The 22559-nt window shown below is 41.7% G+C and overlaps 2 non-coding genes across 2 annotated transcripts; one reads left to right on the top strand and one right to left on the bottom strand.

The window, feature by feature from the left end:
- Positions 1–1108: 1108 nt before the first annotated feature.
- On the bottom strand, positions 1109–1246 carry LOC114811560. The gene has a single exon (XR_003759256.1). It is a non-coding gene; the product is annotated as a small nucleolar RNA SNORA7 (small nucleolar RNA).
- A 9511-nt stretch (positions 1247–10757) lies between these two features.
- LOC114811448 lies at positions 10758–10894 on the top strand. The gene has a single exon (XR_003759151.1). It is a non-coding gene; the product is annotated as a small nucleolar RNA SNORA7 (small nucleolar RNA).
- Positions 10895–22559: the final 11665 nt, after the last annotated feature.

Genomic DNA, 22559 nt, shown 5'->3' with positions numbered 1-22559 from the left:
TAAATTGCGGACAGAGATCATATCTTCTATCTCCACTGTACTGTCATGAGGGTTTAATGTAGTGCTCTTCATGCGGTGGGCACCCAATAAATATGCTTAATCTGATCTGAGTCCATTGGAGAATAACAAGTTAATTTAAAAAACTAAATTTTTATGAATGCCAGATGATTAGGTTTTTCTTTGTGACGGATGCCATCAACACGATGCAGATCATTTACCTACCGACACTATAGAACTGTTCACTCCAATAGCATGACCTTATTGACTTCTAGTTACCTGGGCACGTTATAAATCAGTTCTGCCTAGTGGGAAGATCAAAGGTCTGGGAGTCAGAGGACATGGTTTATAATCCCATCTTTGCCATTTGCTTGCTGTGTGACCTTGGACCAGTCACTTAACTACTCTGTTCCTCAGTTTCCTCCTCTGTAAAATGGGCACTAAATCCCTTTTCTCCCTCCCCAAGGAGCCTCATGTGGGATGGGGATTAATGTCCGACCAGGTTATATCGCATCTATGCTTAGTACATTGCTTATCACAGAATAAGCTTTTAACAAATACCACTGTCATTACTATTATTCAGCCATGCCTACCAGGATGGGAGGGAGAGGGAATGATTAAGTCGTATGTTGGGATCCTTTTCTCTTTGGTTCTCCTGTTGAATACTGGGGTAATAAGTAAGACAATTTGGATCGCTCATCATAATTTATCCATATTTCTAGGAAAACATCTCAAGGGCATGTTCTTGGTGATGGTCAGATATTTCCTAACCTACTGCAAACAGGAGCCCTAAGCAAGGAAGTTCCCCAAAATATCAGCCAGGTCTTTATCCTACTCAAAAACCTATCTCAGCACAGTGCATCTGAACTGCACTTCAATGAGTGTTTTGTCTTGTCTTATGCTATCGAGTCATTTCTGACCTATAGCGACACCATGGACACATCTGTTCAGAAAGCCCCACCTCCACCTGCAATCATTTTAGTAATGTTTTCATAAAGTTTTCTTGGTAAAATACAGAAGCAGTTTACTATTGCCTCCTTCCATGCAATAAACTTGAATCTCCGCCCTAGACTCTCCCCGTGCCGCTGCTGCCCGGCACAGGAGAGTTTTGACTTGTAGCAGATTGTCTTCTATTCGCTAGCCACTGCCCCAGCTAGGAATGGAATTGGTAGGCCTCTGCTTCACTCTCCCTCCCGTAGTCGAGACTGGTAGAGTACTGGAAACTCTCCAGGTACAAGCCTGAGAGGGGCTTTTAATTAGTGACCTTAGCCCAAATCCAGGCCCAAATCTTCCTCCCTTTCTTAACCTATAAACTGATCAAAATAAATAAATAAATAAATCACATGGTAGAAGTCTGGTATGGTGATAAATCAGAGAATATTTGAAGAAGGGTTTAGAGAAAACAAGCCAATTTCTCCCCAGTCTGAAAAATCCTAGGCCAGATATACAAATATAAGAGAAATATGGCTTCAGGAAGATAAGAATTTTAATAAAAATGGAAAATATGACATCCACCCTAGTGTTGTCCTCCACTTCTAAAGTTCCCTGCTATCCGGTTTTATCCTTTTGATAGGGAAAACATTTTATTTTATCAACAAGTGGGGAAAGAAAAAACTTGGCCTGTTGCAAAGGTTTAAAAAAACAATTAAAACATTGTTAATGAATATTGAACTTTAATCATTGGCTAGTCATATACTGATAGATATTATAAATATTGGCAAATGAAACCTCATTATTTGAAGACGAACACATTTCTCTTTGGATACATTCTCCTTTCCAATTCCCTGGGGGGAGGGTCTCCTCATATTTCAAAATGTCTGCCTTGATAAAGTTTCTTACAAACTTCACTTTACATTTTCCTATCTCATTCTTCCATCTCGCTGCTGAAAACCTGCTTGATACCATCCTACACAGAATGAACATATACCTCAAACAATGTGCACATATTTAAGTATTAATGTGATTATTAGGACAGTACTATTTTCAAAAGTTGCTTGAAAATTCCAGACCTTGCTGATTCATTTGGCTAGGTCCTTAGCTTTAACACACCAGGACAGAAAAGAATATAACTGGGCATACGAAGCACCAGCTGTGTATGAATTTGTCCAAATTACTAGCAAACAATTTGGCCCATATCTAATCCTACTTCATATTAGAATCACTTTCTACCATGTTTAATTCTCTGTAATGATATCATATCCAGAAAATAATGTAGACAGCAGATACCCAAAGGGATACGGACTTGAATCTAGACTGCAATGAGAAAGCTAAAAGAAAACAGAAAAAAAAATGGTAATCCTAAACCCCACTTTTTTCTTACAACAAAGCATATATTTTAAACAGCAACTGGCGATGCCAGAGAGATGCATTTCAGGGTGGCACAGGACAGTCTTTCTATGCACACAGTATGGAATCGATTGACCATTCTGCATCTGTCGTTCTAGTCATACCCAGACACGCAATAGGATCTCCCTGATGCTCGTTGGTAGCATCATCTTTGGATATGAAGGACAGCTGTAGCTATTTAAAGATGATGCTACCAACACTGAGCTTTCATGCAAGGGAGCAGGTGTGGCTGGAAAGACAAATATATAACCAGCCTTCCATGCCACTCTGGTTGTAATGACTCCAGCTCCACTCTAATTTTGTTCACCGTGCTTGTTGCTTTTAAAAATACAATATAAAAGGATGTCATAATACCATGGAAGAGTCCTTCAGTTGAAGTGATGCACACATCAGAAGAGGGAATTATGATCATTGTTCAAGGATTAGATCATCCCAGAGAGAAATTAAAACACCTTCTCTTGGTGAAATACTTCCCCACAGAATGGAGTTTAAAGATTTCTGCTCTTTTAAGCAGTCTTCCAAAACATTTGGATGCTTGACTCTTCACCCCACTGAAGTGGTTTCTACATAACTGTGAAAAGAAACTGTTAGAGTGTCCCATAATATACACTTCTCCCTGACACAAAAAAAAAAAAAACACAAAAAACCCCAACACATCCAAGAGGTGCATATACCTTTTGCGTTTTCTATCTTGTAATTGGGAACTTCTCCATTTCCTGTCTTCTTGCTAATCAGTAAAATCTAGTCTTGCTTTTTTTTTTTCCCATTAGTTGATATGATTCCTAAGTGGCATTTAGTGACATGCATCTAAGCACTCTGTGGGCAGGGAGTGTGTCTGTTAATTGCTATATTGTACTCTGTTTAGTGTTTAGTACAGTGCTTTGCACACAGTAAGTGCTTAATCAATGCAATTGAATAAATGAATGAAAGGTACTACTGGAACAAGCACTCTGGAAAGAAACAGTGACAGGGAATGGCTGATGAAACAGCCAATCATTCAGTCATATTTATTGTACTTGCTCTGTGCAGAGCACTGGTTGAGAGAGTACAATAGAATTATTATTACTGTTACGGCATTTACTAAGTTCTTACTATGGGTCAAATGCTATTCTAAGCACTGGGTAGATACAAGTTATTCAGGTTGGACACAGACCTTGTCCCACATAGGGCTCCCCTTGCAAGAGGGAGGGAGAAAAGATATTTAAGCATCATTTTGGAGTTGAGGAAACTGAGACATAGAAACCTAAAGTGACTTGCCCTAGGTCACACAACAAGCAAATGGCAGAGCTGGGATTAGAATCCAGATCCTCTGACTCTCAGGTCTGTGCTCTTTCCACTAGACCATGCTGCTTTTCTAGTAGACATGATCCCTGACCCCCGGGAGTTTTCAGTCTAGTCCGTGAGGGAAGCAAATCATTTTTCTAGTCAGTAGTCACAATGAGAACGAAGTAAGCCAAGTCTCCGTGGGGAAATTTGGTACTCACTTGAAACAGACATAGCTTTTTCCCTCCCACAGCTCCTGTGGTGAGAGTTCCTAATAAAAATAGTCATAATACTTGTGGTATTTGTTAAGTGCTTACTATGTGTCAGGTACTGTACAAAGCTCTGGAGTGGATACGAGCAAATCGAGGTGGACACGGTCCCTGTCCCACACAAGGATCACAGTCTCAATTTCCATTTTACAGATGACGTAACTGAGGCCCAGAGAAGTGAAGTGATTTGCCCAAGGTCACACAGCAGACAAGTGGCTGGGATGTCCTCAGTGGTCACCAGCCTTGGTTATAGGGGAACTACATCCTGAGAGCAAGATTTCAGGGCAGTTTTTCTCCGTTACTCACCCTGGTGGCTACAAGTTATTGCCCTGCCCCTCAAGGAAAGAATAGAGTTGCACTTACATGTAAATCCTAATGATGTCTTTTTCAAAATGTAAACTCCTGGAAAACGGGAACCACATCTTTATAGTCTGTTTTTTATAGTGCCCAGTGTGGCTTATGCTCACCTAGGTTTTATGTAGTAACAAAGGAAGGGAAAACCCTGAAATAGGATGTTCCAAGACACTCCCCTGAATCAAGTTGTAATCTTGATAAATCGGGAGAGTGCAATCCCAAGCAAATTTTGACCCCATCCTTGGCATTTACACTCCACATAGCAACAGCTCCCCTGTGGTTCATTTTTTGTTCTTTTTTGGCTCAGACAAAAGCAGCCTCTACTTCAAGACTAAGAGAGCGTTACTTCAGGCCCTGGCTCTTTCTGTGAGGGTATATGCCGTAGATCAATCAGCAGCTGTAACAGGAATCACTCGCTGAAGCAGTTTCTAAGACCCCATTAACAATCTGTAATTTGGTGCTAAATGTCTAAGGATGACATTGCTGTGTCTGTACTATCTAATGTTTGATTGCTCAATCTTTCCTCTTTGCCAAAAGTGTCAAGGTCTAAGCAACACTCTCGTCGAGATGGTACTCCCGACATGATCTTTGCAACAACCCAGTTACTGAAAAAAAATGAGGGAAGCACTGTGGCCTAATGGAAAGAACAGGAGCCTGAGAGTCAGAGGACCTGGTTTCTAATCCTGACTCTGCCATTTCTCTGATATCTGTGATCTCCGGAAAGCCACTAAACTTCTCTTTGCCTCAGTTCCCTTATCTATAATGATGATAATAATAATAATTATTGTTATTATTGTTAAGGTATTTGTTAAGTGCTTACGATGCGCCAAGCACCGTTCTAAACGCTGGGGTGGGTACAAGGTAATCAGTTGTCCCACGTTAGGCTCACAGTCTGAATCCCCATTTTACAGATGGTGGTAACTGAGGCACAGAGAAATTAAGCAGCTTGCCGAAGGTCACACAGCAGACGAGTGGCGAAGCCGAGATTAGAACCCTCATCCTCTCACTCCCAAGCCCGTGTTTTTTCCACTAAGCCACGCTGCTTCTCAGTGATTATGGTATGATGATGATGATGATTATAGGATTTGCTGAGTGCTTACTATATGCCAAACACTGTACAAAGTGCTGGGGTAGACACAAGCAAATCAGGTTAGACACAGTCTCTGTTCCAAGTGGGGCTCACCATCTCAATCCTCATTTTACAGATGAGGTAACTGAGGCCATGAGACTTGAAGTGATTTGCCCAGGGTCACAGAGCGGACAGGTGGCAGAGCAGGATTAGAACCTTTGACCTTCTGACTCCCAGGTCCATGCTCTATCCACTGTGCCATGCTGCTTCTATAAAATGGGGATCCAATACCCGTTCTCCCTTCTATTTTGACTGTGAGGCCCCTTTGGCTTAGGGACTGCATCCAACCTAATTAACTTGTATCTACTGAAGCACTTGGAACAGAGCTTGACACAGAGTAAATGCTTAACAAATATTGTTACTATTATCATTATTATTACTATTCAGTAGACCTGGACCCTAGAATTTGTAAATTTGATTGGCATGAAGAGTCCATCAAGATTTCAAGACTACTTCCTGCTGCCATGGCTAGCTGTGACAACCCTGAGGCCGTCCTGTCCAATCTATTCCAATGGCCAATGGGGTGAAGCAGGGGCTATATAGTAGACCCGATCCTGTCCAGTCTAGTCTGTGAAGCCATGCTGAAGTAACAACAAAAACTCTGGATGTAGGTATTAGTATAAGCTTCCACTCTATGAGGGGTGTTTTCCAAGTCAGTAGGCTTTGAGCATCATTCAAAGTCTTAGAGGCAGTTCTTCAAGATGTCTGGACCTTAGAAGCATTCAACCAGAAAGACAAACAAATGATTGTAAAGCACTTCACTGAATAAGCCAAGCATTACAGATTGTCCTCTAGGTCCCTGCACCAAGATAGCCATACACACAACTAAAAAATCTATATTGGCAACAGAGATAACCCCGTCTCGAAATTCCGTTACCTAGGCAACACTGGCCAATGATAGACAAGGAAGTAGGAAATTGAATGAAGAAAGCAAAAGGATCTTTTGGGATGCTGAAAGCAGAGAGTGGCAGCAGGGCTATATTAGCTTTCAGACCAAACTAAAAGTCTACAAAACTGAAGTGTCGTTCAATCTTCTTGTAGGCCTTGAGACCTAGGTTACCAACAGAAGTTACATCTGACTCAGGATTACTTATGGTTTATAGTCAATCAATCAGAGGTATTTATTGGGCATTTACTCTGCTTAGAATGATGTAATGCACACTTGGGAAAATCCAATTCAGCAGATTTGGTAGATGCGATCCCTGCCCACAAGGAGCTTACAGTCTACAGGGGGATACAGACATTAAAAAAGATTAGGTATAGGTAAAATAGAGTATAAAGTTATTTACAAAACTATTGTGGGGTGAGTGTCAAATGGTACTGAGCCAAGTGCATTACATATAAGAGAATGACACCATCAGTGACACTTTCTCTGAACATGGAGAACAGCTATATTAAAAGTATTTGGACAGTTATGGTGTACAGAACACTATACTTAGCACTTGGAAAAGTGCAGTCCAATTAGTAGAAATGATTTCTGCTCTCAAGGAGCTTGAAATCTAGTGAAAGAGACAGAAATGTGAAAATAAATTCCAGGAAGGAGGAAGTAATAAAGTATAAATATATGGACATAGTAGCTAATGTTGGGGAAGGGAGAAGATGTGAGTACCTAAGTGCTTAGGTAGCACAAAGAGCTAAAATGGCAGTAGGGAAATGTCACTGGGAGATTAGAAATGTGTAATATTTATGGTATATTTATATAATATGTATTCTTTATGTGTGTGTGTATATGTCTTCTCACCATATGGTGAGAATGAAAACACTGACTAGGCCACTTGTTGCTGTTAGATTCTAATTTAATTCTCATGAAAGGAAACATTTTTTCTATGTAATTTCACAAAGAAATTCTCAAATCAATAATGAAAATATTTATAAAAGCAAATCTTGGCCTAAGCATCCAGCCCTTCAAAGAGTCACTAGACTTAAAAGAAACCAGGTGGTAGGACTGAAGAAAGTCAGGCTGTGAGACTAATAGAAAAATAATACCTCTCTTCCCTTTTTTGGTAGTGTGGTTTAATTTGGCAATATTGAATCTATGGAGTAAAATTAGGGTGCAATTGCTATATTCATATTTTGCTTCTCTTGGCTTCACCATAGAAGCAGCGGTAGAAGGAGCTGGTTTAGCAGGGTGCCTGGATTTGTGAGAGCCAATACAAATACTGTGGACCAGGTAGAACTGCTATGGCCTAATGAGCTATAAAAGCCATTTGTGAGGCTGTGCTGCAAAAGAAAATTCATTTTCAAAAACTGGCTTGTTCACTGAAGCCTAGAATAGACATCATCTCTTGGAAATTTATGGCTGAATTTGGTTGCGATGGAGTCATCCCACCGGATAGTTAAATTACCAAGATGCACATTGTGGGAGTGCTTTATGCTAATTTTCAGGTAGTTCAGAATCCACTAAACAATCATTTTCTGCATTTAGTCTGGGTGTTATGGGCCAAAGAGAAATTCTTTTCTGATAACAATAAAGTTTTGTTACTTTAGTGAAGTGTGATTTCACTTACCCCTCTTAGGATTGCACCTGGAGAGTTTCCAGTACTCTACCAGTCTCGACTATAATAATGTTGGTATTTGTTAAGCGCTTACTATGTGCCAAGCACTGTTCTAAGCGCTGGGGTAGACACAGGAGGAATCAGATTGTACCACGTGGGGCTCACAGTCCTTATCCCCATTTTACAGATGAGGTAACTGAGGCCCCGAGAAGTTAAGTGACTTGCCCAAAGTCACACAGCTGACAAGTGGCTGAGCCGGGATTCGAACCTATGACCTCTGACTCCAAAGCCCATGCTCTATTCCACTGAGCCACGCTGCTTCTCAGGAAGAGTCAAGCAGAGGCATACTCATTCCATTCTTAGCTTGGGCAGTGGCTAGCCAGTGGAAGGCAATCTGCTCCAAGTCAAAACTAACCTGTGCTGGGCAGGAGTGGCATGGGAGAGAGACAAGGGTGGAGACTCAAGTTTACTGCATGGAAGAAGAAAATGGTAAATCACAGAGGAAACTCTGTGGATGCACTATCAGAACAAATACAGAAAGCGGTGGGGCATTCTGGGAGCGACGTGTCCATGGAGTCGTAATGGGTCGGAGATGACTCGACAGCATAAGACCAAATTTCACTTAAGTCTCAGTAGGGGCGTCCAGAAAAGGTTGTCTAAAACCTGTAAATTTTCTTCTCAATCTACTCAAAAACGTGCTAAAAACTCCATAGTTACATTCAGAATCAATCAATAGTATTTACTGAGCATCTACTTTGTCCAGGGCACTGCATTAATGACTTAGAAGAATACAATATAATACAATAAAAAGTAGGATCCCTGACCTTAAAGGAGTATACAATCTAATGGGTTGGAGAAACATAAAATTTTTTTACAAGTAAGAGAAAAAAGAGAATGGAAACTTGGGGAGGTGATTAAATGAATGCTTAACTAGTAATAGAGGTTAATCTATATAGGCCAAAGTCTGCGGTTTGTTGTGAGTGCATAAATGTTGAGGTGGTAGTTTGGAGGATATGACTTGGGGAAAAGAAAAAGTAATTAGGGAAAACCACTTGGAGGAAGTAAAATTTCAAGAGGATTTAGAAGATGAGAAGAGCTATGGTCTCACAGATTAGAGGAGGGAAGGGAACGCCAGACAAGGAGAGGGCTTGATCAGAGGTGTCAGAGATCAGAAGTAATCAGTGGTCAGAGGTCAGATAAGGAGGCTCAGTGAGAAGGTTACATTGGAAGGAATGATGAATGTTAGCTGGGATGTAGAAGGGTGGATAAGTAAGAGAGAGGAGGGTTTTGAAGGATCTTTAGCCAATGGAAAGTAGTTTCTGCTTAAGGCAGAGAGAAAGGGATAACCACTAAAGGTTCTTGAGAAGTGGTGAGATGTGTGCAATAGATAATTTTGGAAAACCAATCTGGGCAATAATTTGAACTATGGATTAGAGGGGGTGAAAGTGGAGAGAGGTGTGCAGAAAAGTGTTTTGGATAAACAATTTGGACAAGTTTGAAGTAGGGACTAGAGAATCTGTACAAGATTGAATTGTACAATATAGTATAATGTTAAGTAAATATTGTACAATGTTGTACAATATTGAATTGTACATTCAGTTATATTGGCTGCAATATTTAAACGTTTTTCCCCCATTAGATGGTAAATTCTTGACAGCAGCATGGCCTGGGAATCAGAGCAGGGGCCTGGGAATCAGAAAGAGCTGAGTTCTAATTCTGGCTCTGCCACTTGTCTGCTGTGTGACCTTGGGCAAGTCACTCACTTCTCTGCACTTCAGTTACCTCATCTGTAAAATGGGGAATAAGGCTGTGAGCCCTATGTGGGACAGGGACTTTGTCCAACCTGATAAGCTTGTACGTATCCCAGAGGTTAGTACAGTGCCTGACACATAGTAAGCACTTAACAAATGACTTAAGATTCTTAATAGGCAGGAACCCTGACAATTCTTTATTCTGTACAGTGCATTGCCCCAAGTGGATGTTCAATAAAGATAAGGAAAAATAAGGATTTGTATCTAATCCTGGCTCCGCCACTTTTCTGCTGTGTGACCTTGGGCAAGTCACTTAATTTCTCTGTGCCTCAGTTACCTCATCTGGAAAATGGGGATTAAGACTGTGAGCCCCACACGGGACAACCTGATTACCTTGTTTCTACCCCAGTGCTTAGAAAAGTGCTCAGCACATAGTAAGTGCTTAACAAATACCATCATTATTATTATTATTGAGATTTAGGTGTCAGAGGAGTTTTCAGGTGGAGATATCCCAGATTTGAGGAAATGCAAGCTTGTCAAGGAAGTGAGAGGTTTGGCCTAATGAGATGGATTTTGAAGTCACCTGCATATATGTGGTAGCTAAAATCAAGGGAGTGGATCCGTTTCCCAAGTGAGTGTATTTTAAGTGAGACGGGTTGGGGCCCAGGAAGAGGCTTGAGGGTCACCTACCATTAGGCTTCAAAGAGGACCCAACCAAAGAAGCTGGGAGGGACCAGAAGAGGTTTAGCTGAAGAAAATAGGGCCAATAATGCTTAATAATGTTTCAGAGAGAAAGGAGAAGTCAACAGTTTAAGGTCAAAGAGGACTAGTAGAGAGTAGAGTCCCCTGGGAAGGGAAGGGAGTGGAAATCAGATTATATTGGGTCAAAAAGGGAGTTAAAGGAAAGGAAGTTGAAGCAGCAGGTTCAGACAGCCTATCTGAGGACTTTGGGAAGAGATTCATTCATTTATTCAATTGTATCAATTGAGCATTTACTGTGTGCAGAACACTGTATTAAGTGCTCGAGATGGCAGCAAGGAGAAAGGGCGATAACTGGAGGGTGTCGTTGATTCCAGGGAAGACTATTGTAGTATAGGAGGGACTTGAACAAGATTGAAGGCAAACACAGTTAAAGACAAAGGTAGGAAGGGATGACCCTCAGGGTCACACCTGCAGAGTTTCTAGTACTCTACCAGGCTCGGCTGTGGGAGGGAGAGTCAAGCAGAGGCATACTCATTCCATTCCTAGCTTGGACAGTGGCTAGCCAGTGGAAAGCAATCTGCTACAAGTCAAAACTCACCCGTGCTGGGCAGCAGTGGCACGGGAGAGATTCGAGGGCAGAGACTCAGGTTTACTGCCGTAGAAGGTGGTAATGGTAAACAGCTTCCAGACTTTTGCCAAGGAAACTCTATGGATACACTACCAGAACGACTGCAGATGGAGAGTAGGGCGTTCTGGGAGAGATATGTCTGTGGTGTCGCTAAGGGTTGGAAATGATTCGACGGCATAAGACAAGCCAAGGGAGGGAAGACAAGTGAGAAGAGAATTTTTAAAGAGTTGAGAGAGGATGGGATGGGAGGTTCAGATTAAGAGGGAAGATTTTGAAAGCAGGCAGGAGTCCTCTTCTTCAGGGAAGACTGGGAAAGAAGAGAGAGATGGATGCCATGGTAAATGGAATTTGGGGAGGTGACCTAATGGCTTTTCATAATTTTCTGCAGAACTCAAAGTTTAATATTCCTCACCTGTCATAACCTAGCATTTTCAAGTAAGCAATAATCGAGACATTGACATTTCTTATAATTTTAAGGGGGGAAGAGATCTAAATATTCTAAGCAAAGAATACAAAATCAAATAAAGTAATGAGAACAAGATTTTTTTTCAAGCAATAAGATTACAAGAAGCTCTGTTAGTCTGTTGAAATGAAATGAATGAAGTTTAATTAGAAAATGATGTGCTTCCAAGCACACAAATAGCTTTTGAATGGAAGGTTTTCTCATGAGATGTAAATATTAAAAAAATCAATATCATAATCCAAAAAACATATTTCATGGCAATTTTGGGGCTTTGGATATGGCCATAATCTTAGAGGGAATCTAGAAGAGCTGGAGCAGTGTGGCCTAGTGGAAAGAGCACAAGCCTAGGAGTCATAGGACCTGGGTTCTAATCTCAGCTCTGCCAGTTGCATGCTGTGTTACCTTGGGCAAGTCACTTAACTTCTCTGTGTCTCAGTTCCCATGTCTTTACATGGGGATTAAACGCTTGTCCTCTTTCCTACTTAGATTGTGAGTCCCATGTGGGACAGGCATTCTGTCCAACTTACCCTAGTGCTTAGAACAGTGCTTGAGCCAAAATAACCACTTAACAAATACCATGATGACAATAATGTGGTTTTATCCCATTATCGGTCTCTATAACTGTATGCTTGTGAGCCACCAGGGCATTCTCAGGGTTAGGGAAACATCACCAATGTATTTCCTATTCCTGGTTCAGGGAGGCAGTGAATGTGCTCCTCTGGCAATGATCTGTCTCAGTCCTTCCTGGATATCATCACTTTATAGAAGGGTCAATTAGATTTTACCATTACACACTAGAATAACCTTAATTCCCACTATGCATTTTGTTGGTGTCATTATGTCAAGTCTCTCTAATCTGGGAGGTATGATTAATTAGAGTGTGTCAAGTAGAAAATCTCCTTCCAGCTACTGCTGGTCAAACCACAAAACTTTCTTCCCACTTCAGTTCAGACAAGTACTGAATTTTAGCAGCTAAAACAGTAGATTTTTCTAAATTTAATTGAATCTCTTGAGAACTAGAAGCCACTGACATTCTGAGGTAGAGAATTGCACAGACCAAATTTCTGGAGCCCGGGTTGAACTGACCCTGAGCCCAGGTCTAACCCAGCCTAACGTGAGCCACGGGAATAAAGAAACAGCATTGCCTAGTGGATAGAGCATAGGCCTGGGAGTCAGAAGGACCTAGATTCTATTCCTGACTCCACCATTTGGAAAGTTGGTCACTTTCCCTGCTAAACAGTGATCTCCTTGTTGGCAAGGTTTCTGTCTACCAGCTCTACTGTACTGTAGTCTCCCAAGCGCTTGGTACAGTGTTCTGCACACAGTAAGTGCTCAATTAAGTGCCCTTGGAGGAAATGGAGAAAAAATTGAAGATATGATTCCGGACCTCAAAGAATTTCTATATGCTAGAGGAAGACGAGATGATACAAACTGGTGGACATTCAATATTAAAAGAGCAGAGGGACTATATGTTTTTTGTTAAAAAAGTAGTGGATACATGTCATGTACTGATTATCTGAAAGGTAGTGGAATGGCTTCAGGCCCTCTAGAGACAGAGACAGATGGCATTCCATCTTTTCCTGCTCTACTCAAGTCTCTACATTAGGCTAGGAATACCAATCAGTCAATCAATCAGATAACCAGTGGCATTTATTGCTATTGTTCTTGTCTGTCCATCTCCCCCGATTAGACCGTAAGCCCATCAAAGGGCAGGGACTGTCTCTGTCTGTTGCCGATTTGTACATTCCAAGTGCTTAGTACAGTGCTCTGCACATAGTAAGCACTCAATAAATACTATTGAATGAATGAACTTACAGTGAGTAGAGCACTGTACTAAGCAAGGGAAGTACAATTCAACAGAGTTGTTAGAGTTGGTAAAGATGTTTCCTGCCCATTTGCACATTGTAAGCGCTCAATAAAGCAGTATGGCCTAGTGAGAAGCAGCTTGACCTGGCGGATGGACCATGGGTCTGGGAGTTAGAAGGATCTGGGTTCTAGTTCCAGCTCCACCACTTGTCTGCTGTGTGACCTTGGACAAGTCACTTCACTTCTTGTACCTCAGTTACCTCATCTACAAAATAGGGATTAAAGCTATGATCCCCATGAGGATGTGGACTATGTCCAAGCTGGTTAACTTGTAATAATAATGTTGGTATTTGTTAAGCACTTATTATGTGCAGAGCACTGTTTTAAGCGCTGGGGTAGACACAGGGGAATCAGGTTGTCCCACGTGGGGCTCACAGTCTTAATCCCCATTTTACAGATGAGGTAACTGAGGCACAGAGAAGTTAAGTGACTTGCCCACAGTCACACAGCTGCCAAGTGGCAGAGCCTGGATTCGAACCCATGACCTCTGACTCCAAAGCCCATGCTCTTTCCACTGAGCCATGCTGCTTCTCGTATCTACTCCGGCACCTAGTACAGTACCTGGCACATGGTAAGCACTTAACAAATTCCATAAAAAAATACCACTGATAATAGTGATGAGGAGGATGATGATGATAATGAATACCAGTTGTAATAAGCACAACATATTCTCTGCAAGAGGGGAGGGAACTGAGGAAGTGAAAGGATGAACACTATCCTTCAAGGTCATTTAGCAGGTTTTTCTGAATAGAAACACTGTGATAAAGTACCATGATTTTTTAATCATATATTTTTTGGGGTCACTATTGTCTGGGCTAATGAAACTAGTTATTTTTACAGGAAACCTTATATTCCTGAATGTGCAGAGTAATCCATCAATGTCTAGTGAAGAGTTTTGAATATTGGGTGGGAGAAATTATAAAAACAAAATCTTCTAGCATATAGACACATACATATATGTATATATGTATATATTTCTGACCTTACAAAACATGAAATAGAATTCTGATGAGGATTTTTATGGAATAGGGAGACAGTTGACTGCTCTTATTTCTAGTTGGGGCTGGGATTTACAACAAAGAAAAAATTCAAACTCAATCTAGAATTGAGTCTCCTTAATGTTCCCCAAGTTTTGTGTAGGACTTATTATGCAAAACTTTGAGTCGCTTTTTAAGCCATAAGGACAGTTAACATAAATTATTCCAGTGTCATCTAGCACATCTTCATTAAAAGCAGATTTTTAGCTGGATTTCATCTTTGCAAAATCATGTTCACGGAATTGAATTTTGGCCTATTCTAACGAAATGGTTTTTCCATACTCTACTTTAAAATAACTGGCTACACATCATGCTGAGAAAGAGAAATAATATGCATCCATACGTAAGCCTTCATATTCACTCTTGCCAATATGTAACTTCTACCTTTACTTTTTTTCATCAGAGTAATAATGGTGGTATTTGTTAAGCACTCACTATGTGCAAAGCACTGTTCTAAGCGCTGGGGAGGGATACAGGGTGATCAGATTGTCCCACGTGGGGCTCACAGTTTTAATCCCCATTTTACAGATGAGGTATCTGAGGCCCAGAGAAGTTAAGTGACTTGCCCACAGTCACACAGCTGACAAGTGGCAGAGCCGGGAGTCGAACCCATGACCTCTTACTCCGAAGCCCAGGCTCTTTCCACTGAGCCATGCTGCGTACATCTTGAAGGAAAATTAATTTGAGGGCAAAGGATGTGATTTGGGTGAAGGAAGAACTTTTGTTCTTGAGACTGATAGATCTGGAAAAAAATTCTTAGTTTCTCTCCCTGAATATTTTGTGTACGTATTGCAGCGTGAGGATCATTTTCTCACATGAAATCTTTTTCTCCAGTGGATTGTCTTTCTCATTTCTCATTTGTAATTTATTCAATGACTCAAAAAGAGAAGAGCAGCAGTATACTGTAGTTGTCATGTTCAGTACTAGACATATTGAAACAAATTTCAAGTAAAGTGATTTACAGTATACACATTTATGGTATGGATGGTCTAATAACTCCTCTACCTTTTTCACAAAGGAAATGAATAGATAACCTTTGCTTACTCTCTTTTGGTGTTTTGTTTTTATAATTTTTTTTACATTACACAAAAACAAAAGATACAAACTTTGTATTGGCATTGACCCATGTCTCTAACAGAAATGTTAGGTGTTGGTTTGACACCCAAAACAGTTACTGATGTGATGGACATTTAGATTCCCAAGATATGAACTAATAATAATGGCCTTTGATGGTTCTTTTGAAATAAGGGAAGACCTACTGAGCAACTCCCCACAACTAAAGGGTGGGTCAGTGTCCCTGTGTCAGCCTTCTCTCTGATCTCCCTTCCTCCTCTCTCACCCCGCTCCAGTCTATTCTTCAGTCCGCTGCCCGGCTCATCTTCCTGCAGAAACGTTCTGGGCATGTCACTCCCCTTCTTAAACACCTCCAGTGGTTGCCTATCGACCTCCGCTCCAAACAAAAACTCCTCACTCTAGGCTTCGAGGCTCTACATCACCTTGCCCCTTCCTACCTCTCCTCCCTTCTCTCTTTCTACCGCCCACCTCACACGCTCCGCTCCTCCGCCGCCCACCTCCTCACCGTCCCTCGGTCTCTCCTATCCCGCCGTCGACCCCTGGGCCATGTCCTCCCGTGGTCCTGGAACGCCCTCCCTCCTCACCTCCGACAATCTAATTCTCTTCCCCTCTTCAAATCCCTTCTTAAAGCTCACCTCCTCCAAGAGGCCTTCTCAGACTGAGCTCCCCCCTTTTTTCCTCTGCTCCCTCTAGCCCCCCTTCACCTCTCCGCAGCTAAACCCTCTTCTCCCCCCTTTCCCTCTCCTCCTCCCCCTCTCCCATCCCACCCCCTCAGCACTGTACTCGTCTGCTCAACTGTATATATCTTCTCCACCCTATTTATTTTGTTTATTTTGTTTAATGAGATATACATTACCCTGATTCCATTTATTTGCCATTGTTTTTATGAGATGTTCTTCCCCTTAACTCTATTTATTGCCATTGTTCTTGTCTGCCTGTCTCCCCCGATTAGACCGTAAGGCCGTCAAAGGGCAGGGACTGTCTCTATCTGTTGCCGACTTGTACATTCCAAGCGCTTAATACAGTGCTCTGCACATAGTAGGTGCTCAATAAATACTATTGAATGAATGAATGAAATGGAATCCAATGAATCGGGTTAATCATTTGTCCTGTTCTTCCTGTTGTCTTACCACGTTGTCTGATGTTCAGAGGTTTGCTGGGCCAAATAGTCATTGTGACCATTGAAATCCTTCACAGTCCTAGTCAGGGGAGCTGCTGCCCTCACTGTTTTGTCTGGAAGACAACAAAAGGGAAGTTAGGGGAGATTACTTGAAAAGAATCATTGCATTTGTTAAAAAATGGGAAAGCTGTGGTTCAAGTAATCTCCTAGAGCACTGAAGAAAATTCTTGAGAAGAATCTGTAAATTTAGGAAAAAAACCCCAGAGTTCTGAAACTCTCCCAAGCTCCTGGTTGTGCCATCTACCGCCCCCCAGAAAGACAGATTGTAGTCCCTGTCGAGCAACACTCTTTGAGGCAACTTCTGGTCTGGGAGAATTCTTGTCTCAGACCCAGGGAGATAACTTGAGACTCCAGTTATTCTCTCAAACATGGTCTTTTCACACCTAAGAGAAAAGAAAAAAGAGAAAAGAAAAAGGGCAACAGTCTCCTCTTGGGCCTTTGCTTGTGTTTTGCCATAACTGCTTCAGTGCCCCAGAGTGCCTCACAGAATCAGATCAACAGCCCTAAAGAAATAAAACCCTATTCAGTTATTGAATTAATGGCTGGAGTTTTGCTTTTCTCCTGGTGAATTATATCTGTGTTTTGTCCCCACACAAGGTGACTCTTTTCAGGGGAGAAAAGCCTCCTTTAAATGTCAATGCAGTAAACCATTTCTGAGGAACGTGTGCTGCTCCCTTTTAGCTAAGAGGCCCTGGGTCAGTGGGCCTATATGTCCTCCTTTAAATTTCCAGCCCACGGGGAGTAAAAATTGAATCCCCTGGCCTATGGGGGGAACAGAAGTCTTGCATTTTTTTATTTCAGTCATAAGATGTTCATGTATAATCATTCAAGAAGAATGAGAAGGAATATTTAGCCCGTGATTATTAATACTTCAGAAACTATATGAGAGAGGCTTACTCACTCATATTTACTCACTCACTCATTTCCGGGCAGCGGAACTCAGGGTTCCAGTGGAGAGGGATTTTACAGGTTTGCTGAACCAGGAATGTATCATTTCCAAAAGTGCACTAGAATGGACCAAGGACTATACTAGTCTGTGATGAAAATAAAATGAAAATTAGCAGACAGGTTTCTTGCCCTCATGAGTCTGACATGGGCTTCGGGGTCAAAGGTCATGGGTTCGACTCCCGGCTCTGCCCCTTGTCAGCTGTGTGACTGTGGGCAAGTCACTTAACTTCTCTGTGTCTCAGTTACCTCATCTGTAAAATGGGGATTAACTGTGACCCTTACGTGGGACAACCTGATGACCCTGTATCTCCCCCAGCGCTTAGAACAGTGCTCTGCACATAGTAAGCGCTTAATAAATACCAACATTATTATTATTACCCTCTTGACTGTAAGCTTCTCTAGTCTATAAACTCATGGGCAAGGAATGTGTCTACCAACTCTATTGTACTGTACTCTACCAAGCCCTTAGTACAGGGCTCTGCACACTCTAAATGCTCAATAAATGCAATTGATTGATTGTAAACCCCATATAGATAAGGGCCACTTTCCTCAATAATGTCCATGCATTCTTCCTAGTGTTTAGCTAATTGCTCTGCACAAAATAAGCACTTAACAATAAAAATGATTACAGGAATTCCATTGCCTGCTATGTGACTTTGGGCAAGTCATTTAACTACTCAGTCTCTCAGTTTCCTCACCTCGAAAACAGAAATTATCAATCAATCAGTGGTATTTATTGAGTGCTTTACTATATGCGGAACACTGTACTAAACACTTGGGGATGTACAATACAATAAGGGTTGATAGATATGGTCCCTGCCCAAAAGGAACTATTAGTCTACAGGGGCATTAATAATTGTTCTCTCTCTTAGACAGGTAGCCCTCTGCGCAACGGAGACTGCGTCTGACCAAATTATCTGTATCTACCCCAGCCCTTAGTATAGCTTGTGACATATAGTAAGCACTTAACAAATAACACAATTATTACTAATACAACGACTCTGGCAAATTGCAGGGTCAGCTCTGGAAAAAAATTCTATAGATTGCTTGTATCATCACATATATCTCTTTGCCTGGGGGCAAGGGGCATCAGTGGATACTCTGGGGCATTTCTGAGGTCTGCCTAGAAGAGAATGGAAAAGCAGCATGGCCTAGTGGAGAGAGCACTTACTCAGGAGTTAGAGGACCTGGGTTCTAATCCTGGCTCTTCCACTTGTCCGCTCTGTAACTTGTCTGCAAGTCACTTAACTTCCTCAGTTACCACAGTTACCGTATCTGTAAAATGATTAAATCCTTCTCCCTCAGACTTAGACTGTGAGCCCTCTGCAGGACAGAGACTGTGTACAACCTGATAACCTTGTATCTATCCCACCACTTCAAACAGTCCTTGACACATGGTAAGCGCTTAATAAATACCACAAAAAACAAAATAAAAATTTGGGAATGAGGGAGAGGTAATATTTCCTTCTCTTTGGTTATAGAGGATGTTACCTGCCTCTTATTAGATGGGAAGGGAAAAACTCAAGTGAATTCCCAAATTGAAACCATACACATTCCTGAGAACAGATAACACATTCTCACATGTTTATTAAATCATAGTCCCTATATGCTTAATTCTTCCCTCTGTCGAATACTTTCTACACCTTTTCCCCTCCCCTCTTCACTACTCCCTTCCAAAGCAAAACACTTTTCTATTTGGAATTTGGAATTCAGTTCACAAATTTGAGAATTTAGTTTACTCCCTGGGGCTTTAGCTCTTTCTTTCTCAGATGAAGTTAAATAATCTCAAGAGTTTGCAAAAGGGATTTTCAAAATAATATGAACACTTGTGCCTACGCCATATTTCTCTACATCAGCCTGCATTTAACTTCCAAGTAGAAGAGTTGTTTTTAAGTCGTGATTCAAATAACATCATTCCTCAGCTCACCATAATCCCTCTGCATTACTGAGAACAAATCATTTCCAGACATGTCTAGTCAGAGATGCCTCCCCATCCATAATGCTTACAAACTCTATCGAAATCTCGACATGCTATTTTCATTGCTTATGAATGTATCATCCACTAACCGAGCAAGGCCATTTCTGATACAAAAAGGTTAACTTGCTCTTTTGGGAATACAGAGACAATGCCAGCAAGGCTATAAAATCTTGATTAATGGTTACTAATGATCGCAAGGACAGCCCCTGGCTCGCTGCAGGATCCGGTGACCTGCCACACTGTGACCAGCGTACAGTTCGGCAACCTAACGTGCAGTCCAGATGATCCGCTTAAAAGAAATCGCCTCTTTGCTTGGCCTTCACTTTTGATAGTAGGCATGCTTAGGATTCTCAAAGGAAAGCACTGGGGGTACTTTAGGAAATGATAGAAAACACATAAAAATTCCTGGAAAACCTGGGGCAAGCCCCACTCTTGTGGAAAGTTTGTTAAAGTGCCTTTTGCAGATTCCTTCTCTGTTCCTGCATGTGGGGTATCTGTAATCAATCTGCATCTTCCCTCATAAGGAGCAGTTGGATGCCTCTTTGGGCCCCCTGTCTATTTGTGCTTCTGAGGCGCTAAGTAGGGGCGTGTATGGAACGCAGAGAGCCTGAACTTTGGGTCCCATGAGCAAGTCACACAAGAAGAACAGAGAGAAATGGGCTGGACTTGTTCCCTGTTTGATTTGGTTTGTTAAAGCCATTCAAGCACACAGTTCCGGGGAACCATCCCACCTCGCTGCAGCCTGATCCATTTCCGTCCCAATCCATCTGCAGGACCTGTAGTTCTGAACATACCTCCTTCCCCCCGGCCACCTTGAGTCCCGGGATAGCCCAGAACCAAAAGATACCTCACACTGAAGTAGGTCTCAGGGAACTCTAGCTAAAGGGCTAAATTGTAAGCACTCTCTTTTAATGGTATTTGTTAAGTACTTACTATGTTCTAGGCACAGTACTAAGCGCTGGGGTAGATACAAGCTAATCAGGTTGGACTCAATCCACATGGGACTCACTGTAGTAAACCCCATTTTACAGATGAGGTAACTGAGGCACAGAGAAGTTAAAGGACTTGTCCAAGGTCACACAGCAGACAAGTGGAGGAGCCGGATTAGAACCCGAGTCCTTCCGACTCCCAAGCTCATTCCACGAAGCAACGCTGCTTCGAAGGCAGGGACCATGTCTACCAATTCTACTGTATTGTACTCTACCAGGTACAGTAGAGTAGTTCAGTGGTAGATATGAGAAATGCTTGAGCATCCCTCTGCTGCTTCAGAGAACCTCCTGAAATTCACTAAGAAATGTGAGTAAAATGATGTAATGCTTTATGTGTCGCTAGTGGCTGTCTTCAGTGAATTTGAATGACTTTGCATCAGGAACCTTTCTGGCCAGATTGAAAAGGTATTTTAATTCAATACAACTTTGGTGTGTCAACAAAACGAAGAAAATTGTGAAATGTATTTCCGAAGAAATCTTGAACTTTTCAAGTTCTTTTATATGTAATCTGGATTTCCAGCCTTTTTTTTTTTTTTGCTGTTTCAAATGAATGAGCTTGGGACCTTGTGAGCTTCCATGACCATAAGCAAAACTGTATAAATCCAAAATTGTTTTGAAATGGTCATATTTGGGAGTGAAACACTGATTAAGCTGCTGAAATTCAGGCAACACTGACCATTTGGCCTCTGGCCTGATAAAACCATTGATATGGCTGGCTAATCCTGCTCTGAGATAGAGCAAACAAGAAATGAACCACTCGGCTACACTGTCAGAATCCACAGTCTTGCCTGGATCCCTCAGGCAATAGGAAAACCATTCCATCTTGCAAATGCCAGTTTCCACTAGGTACATTTGGGCTTTCTATATGACCCAGATCAGAAAACATTTATTATTATTTTTGTTTTTGCTAATTATTGAGCATCTGTGTGTTGGACTGTGTGTGAATTGCAAATCACCTGCCAATGACTTTATTTTGGCTGCCAAGAAATTTGGGAGTAAATGACTCAGAAGCAAATTCTCATTATTAGGGTAAATCATGGGGAAATGGAGAAATTTCCTTATAAGGAGAGACTGAAGAGTTTAGGACACTTCAGCAGCCTAGAAAGATGGAGGCTGAGAAAGGGCATGAAGCCAAGTGGTCTAGTGGAAAGAGCACGGGCCTGAGAGTCAGAGGACCTGGGTTCTAATCCTGTCTCTACCAATTGTTACCTGTGTGACCTTGGGCAAGTCACTTAACTTCTCTCTGCCTCAGTTTCCTCAACGGTAAAATGAGGTTTCCAAACCTGTCCTCCCTCCCACTTAAGACTGTGAACCCCATGTGGAAGAGGGACTGTGTATAACTTAATTGACTTGTACCTACCCCAGTGCTTAGAACAACATTTGTTACATAGTAAGTGCTTAACAAGTACCATAAAACAAAGCCAACAGTGAATAATCATGAAGGGCAAACCAAACTGTCCCTCATCAAATCCCACAACTCTAGAATGAAAAGACATCCACTGGAGCTTGAAGGTAGTAGGTTCACTATAAGCTAAAGGAAACATTTGTTCACATGGCAGTGTTAAATGGATTTCATCAGTAAATGGGGTTGAGGTGGCAGAAAATGTCAGCAGGCTCAGGCTAAATCCCTAGTTGTTAAAGGAAAGGTTTGGCAATCAGATGGTACAAACCTCACCTTTAAAATGGATGACAAAGAGGACAACTATGATCATCATCAGTTTTCACTGAGTTTTTATCGTTGCTGGCCACTGAACTAAGCCCTTGGGAGAGTACAGTACAACAGAATTGGTAGACACATTTCCTCCCAACAATGTTCTTACAGTCCAGAGGGGAGCCGGACATTAATAGAAATAAATAATTTATAATATGTAATGTATGGATATGTACATAAGGACTGTGGGCCTAGAGGGTGGGGCAAATATGAAAAGCCTAAAGGTCACAGATCCAGGTGGACAGGTGACGTAGAAGGGAGAGGGAGGCGGAGAAAAGAGGGCTTAATCCAGGAAAACAATTGCACTGTTCCTATAACCTCATTTTACTAATTGGAATAATCTGGAGTAGTACTGACTTTCAGCCTACAGGGTGAAAAT

The sequence above is a fragment of the Ornithorhynchus anatinus genome, chromosome 4, assembly GCF_004115215.2.
Source record: "Ornithorhynchus anatinus isolate Pmale09 chromosome 4, mOrnAna1.pri.v4, whole genome shotgun sequence".
Lineage (NCBI taxonomy): Eukaryota > Metazoa > Chordata > Mammalia > Monotremata > Ornithorhynchidae > Ornithorhynchus > Ornithorhynchus anatinus.
This window is presented reverse-complemented; position numbering and strand designations above follow the sequence as displayed.